A 5,272-nucleotide genomic window follows, 5' to 3' on the forward strand; every position below is an offset into this window, starting at 1 on the left:
ACGAGGTACTGCCTGCCCCGTTCAACGCCGGTTTTTGTTTAAAAAAACCCTTTGTTTAAAAAAACCCTAGATCGGTTTTTTTTCCGGTTATATTATTTTGCGAGCGTTCACCGAACCGTTCGTTTTAACGAACGCGTTCGACGGTTTTTCTCTGTTAACGAACGTCCGTTCTTTAACCGTTCGTCCGTTTTTCTTTTTCGTCGGATTTTTCTCATTCTATTCTTAACTCTCATCTTTTCTAAACCTATCAGATGCCTCCGAGACGCGACACCGGATTTGTTTTCCCGCCAGAGATCACCCAGTTGATTCAGCAACAGAATGCCCTGATGCAAGTGTTAGTGCAGAACCAAGGCAACAACAACAACAACAACCCACCGCCACCACCACCTGTTGATCACTTAGCCCGTTTCTTAAGGCTAAACCCGCCGGTGTTTTCCAGTAGCACCGAGCCGATTGTTGCAGATGATTGGCTCCGCAAAGTTGGAAGGGAGTTGACCACTGCAGGATGCACAGATGCGGAAAGAGTGCGTTTTGCCGCACATCAACTTGATGGACCCGCAGCATCGTGGTGGGAGAATTATACAGCCACGCACCCTATTGACATTGTCACATGGGACCAGTTTCAGCAAGCTTTCCGTACAACTCATGTTTCAGCAGGAGCTATGGCTATGAAGAAGCGTGAGTTTCGTAACCTACGCCAAGGAGGACGCACCGTAGGCCAGTATGTGGAGGATTTCAGTAAGTTAGCACGTTATGCACCAGATGACGTTGCTACAGATGCTGCCAAGCAGGAGAAATTTTTGGAAGGGCTGAATGATGAACTGAGTATGCAGTTGATGGTAGCAACCTTTAACAACTACCAGGAGCTGGTAGATAGAGCTCTCATGATTGAAGGGAAGCAACAGCAGATTGAAAATCGTAAGAGGAAGTATGGACAAGGGAAGTACAATTCTGGAGCCCAGCAGAAGCCACGATTTACCCCGAAACCGGGAGGACAGTTTCAGCATACCCATGGAGGAGGCAACGGACAGAACCGCATCAACCCATCTACCCCAACCAAGAGGGATCTAAGTCACATTACTTGTTTCAAGTGCCAGAAGACGGGACATTATGCAACTGATTGTCCTGAAGCCCAAAATGGAAATGGCAATGGAAGCTCTGGGAAGAAGCCGAACCCGTTCAACAAAGGGCATGTGAACCACGTGAGCGTGGAGGAGGTTGAAGCTCAGCCTGATGCAGTAATAGGTAAGTTTTTGGTTAAGTCATTTACTGCAACCGTTCTTTTCGATACTGGTGCATCGCATTCATACATATCAAGGGGATTCGTGAATAAGTTTAAGATGTCCACCCAAGTTCTCAAAACCCCTATGTTAGTAACCTCGCCAGGAGCAGAGTATATGGCAACCCAAGGATGTTTTCAGATACCATTGGCCATTGGAAGGCATGTTTTCCCCTCAGACCTCATAGTTTTGGAGTCGCAAGGTTTGGATGTGATTTTGGAAATGGATTGGCTATCGTCGTATGGAGGAAACATTGATTGTGCCAGCAAGACGATTTTGCTTACCACCCCGGAAGGGAAAAGGATCAAGTATGTATCCCGGCATATGCCGAAGAGGACTCAAGTGAATTCCTTATCAGGAGTTGTACAGGAGGAAGTGCCAGTGGTGAAGGATTATCCGGATGTATTTCCAGAAGAGTTGCCAGGCATGCCACCAGATAGAGACATTGAGTTCTTGATTGAACTTTTGCCAGGCACAGGGCCAATATCTAAGAGACCATACAGGATGCCCGCAAAGGATTTGGAGGAAATTAAGAAACAGATCAAGGAGTTACTGGATAAAGGCTATATTCGCCCAAGTTCGTCACCTTGGGGATCACCAGTACTTCTAGTGGAGAAGAAAGATGGATCGCTGAGGATGGTTGTTGATTACCGAGGATTGAATGAAGTGACCATCAAAAACAAGTACCCACTGCCGATGATCAATGATTTGTTTGACCGCCTACAAGGAGCTAAAGTATTTTCCAAGATCGATCTACGATCAGGATACCATCAGTTAAAGATTCGAGAGCAGGATATACCTAAGACGGCTTTTACCACCAGATATGGATTGTATGAGTATACCGTTATGTCATTTGGACTGACTAACGCACCTGCCTATTTCATGAACCTGATGAACAAAGTGTTTATGGAGTTTCTGGATAAGTTTGTCGTGGTGTTCATTGATGATATTTTAATCTTTTCCAAGGATGAGGAAGAGCATGAGGAGCATTTACGATTGGTACTTGAGAAGCTCAGAGAACATCAGTTATATGCCAAGTTCAGCAAGTGTGAATTTTGGCTGAAGGAAGTTGGATTCCTTGGACATGTTATTTCTGGAGAAGGAATAGCAGTAGACCCTGCCAAGGTCGACACAGTGACAAGTTGGGAATCACCCACGACAGTTGGAGAAATCCGGAGTTTTCTTGGACTTGCAGGATACTACCGGAGATTCATCGAGAATTTCTCGAAGATTGCTAAGCCCATGACTGAGCTATTGAAGAAGGACACTAAATTCAATTGGACTGAGGAATGTGAAGCTAGTTTCCAAGAGTTGAAGAAACGATTGGTTACCTCACCAGTGTTGATTCTGCCAGATCAACGCAAGGACTATGAAGTTTACTGCGACGCTTCTCGTCGAGGACTTGGAGCAGTGCTTATGCAGGAAGGAAGAGTTGTGTCATATGCTTCACGACAACTTAAACCCCATGAGAAGAATTATGCTACGCACGATTTGGAATTAGCAGCCGTGGTGCATGCATTGAAGACATGGAGACATTTTCTCATCGGAAACCATTGTGAGGTGTACACGGATCACAAGAGTTTGAAGTACATTTTCACGCAGAAGGAGTTAAATCTCAGACAGAGGAGATGGTTGGAGCTCATTAAAGATTATGATATGAGATTGCATTATCACCCTGGAAAGGCTAACGTAGTAGCAGACGCGTTGAGCCGCAAGAGTCATATCAACACTCTCATGACAGGAGAGTTACCTCAGGAGTTAGCCGAGGATCTTCGCGAGCTATGTTTGGAGATAGTCCCAAGAGGCTATTTAGCGACATTGGAGATTCAGTCTACCTTGATGGAAAGGATCAGAGAAGCTCAGAAGACAGACAAGGAGATTGAAGAGATAAAGGAGAAGATGAGCAAAGGAAAAGCCAAGGGATTTCGTGAGGATGAGCACGATACCTTATGGTTTGAGGACCGCGTATATGTGCCAAATGATCCGGAGATCAGGAAGTTGATTTTGCAAGAAGCCCATGATTCACCATACTCGATACACCCAGGGAATACCAAGATGTATTTGGATTTGAAAAGTACTTTCTGGTGGACCGGAATGAAGAAGGATATTGCAGAGTATGTAGCAGTTTGTGATGTATGTCAGAGAGTGAAGGCAGAGCATCAGAAGCCAGCAGGATTGCTACAACCATTGCCGATACCCGAATGGAAGTGGGATAAAATAGGCATGGATTTTATCACAGGATTACCCAGGACTCGTTCAGGCTATGACTCAATATGGGTTGTAGTCGACCGATTGACGAAAGTGGCTCATTTCATTCCAGTGAAGACCACTTACACCAGTGCTAAGTTGGCAAAGATATACATGACCAGGATCGTATGTTTGCATGGAGTTCCGAGGACCATTGTATCAGACAGAGGAACCCAATTTACCTCGAAGTTTTGGAAACAGTTACATGAAACATTGGGAACCAGGCTGGAATTTAGTATAGCATTTCACCCACAGACAGATGGACAGACCGAGAGAGTCAACCAGATTTTGGAGGACATGTTGAGAGCATGTGCACTAGATTACGGATCCAGTTGGGACGACAATTTGCCATATGCGGAGTTTTCTTATAACAACAGTTATCAAACCAGTTTGAAGATGGCCCCTTTCGAAGCCTTGTACGGAAGGAGGTGTAGAACACCGTTGTTATGGGACGAAGTTGGAGACCGTCAGCTGTTTGGACCAGATTTGATTAAGGAGTCTGAACAGAAAGTGAGGTTGATTCGCGATAGGCTCAAGGTAGCCCAGTCCAGGCAGAAGAGTTATGCTGATTTTAAAACGAAAAGAGACAATTCACGAAGTCGGAGACCGAGTATATCTTCGAGTATCACCACTTCGAGGAGTGAAGCGCTTTGGAGTTAAGGGAAAGTTAGTGCCCCGTTTTATCGGACCATACAGAGTGTTGGAACGTATGGGAGAGGTTGCTTACAAGCTGGAATTGCCCGAAGGATTGTCTGGAGTACATGATGTATTTCACGTTTCGCAGTTGAAGAAGTGCCACGCAGAGATGGCTGAGATACCGCTGAGAGATACTGTGCCACTGGAAGCGATTCAGCTGGAAAGTGATTTGACCTATGAGGAGAAACCAGTTAAGATTCTTGAGTATGCCAGCCGAGTTACCCGCAGTAAGGTTATCAAGTTTTGCAAAGTCCAGTGGAGTCACCACACGGAGGATGAAGCCACCTGGGAGCGAGAGGAAGATCTACGGAAGGACCACTCCCACCTGTTTTCTAGCCAACCTGAATCTCGAGGGCGAGATTCATCTTAAGGGGGGGTAGGTTTGTAACATCCCAAATTTTCAATTTGGTATGTTATACATAGATCATCATTGCATATCATGTTTTATTGCATTTTGACAAATCCTCGATAAATCCTAAGCAACTCAAGGACCCTCGGAGAGAGTTGGGGATTTTCTCAAATTTTCATATTTGATTTTCATCAAATAATAAGACGAGGATTTTGGTTTTAATTATTTTCTCTCCAGAAAAATATTTCAATTTTAAAAATGAACAAGAGGAGAAAATATGACTTCTCCAAAACAATTGAAATACTGGAGGAAAAATGTTAAAATCATTTATTGGAATTTATTTGGCTTTTATTTGCAATTTTTATTGCATTAAAAATATTGCATGTTTTCAAAATATTTATTTTGTGTTAAAAAAATGTTCACCCTATTCTAGATTTTCTAACTAGACGGGGAAAATTTATTTTATATTTTTCTGACTTTTATTTATTTTTCTACGAATTATTTTCAGCGGAACATTTAAAAAAAAAACGCGCGCGCCCGCTGGGCCGAGCCCAGGCCGCCGGCCCACCCCGTCGCCCTCTCCTTCCTCCGCACGGGAGAGCGCCGCCGCCGTGTCCATGGAGGACACGGGAGTCCGACCCCGCCGGAGCTTGCCCCCTCCTCCAAGCCGAGCTCCCCCCTCTTTATATACCCCTCAACC

Source organism: Triticum aestivum, chromosome 2D (assembly GCF_018294505.1).
Source record: "Triticum aestivum cultivar Chinese Spring chromosome 2D, IWGSC CS RefSeq v2.1, whole genome shotgun sequence".
Classification (NCBI taxonomy): domain Eukaryota; kingdom Viridiplantae; phylum Streptophyta; class Magnoliopsida; order Poales; family Poaceae; genus Triticum; species Triticum aestivum.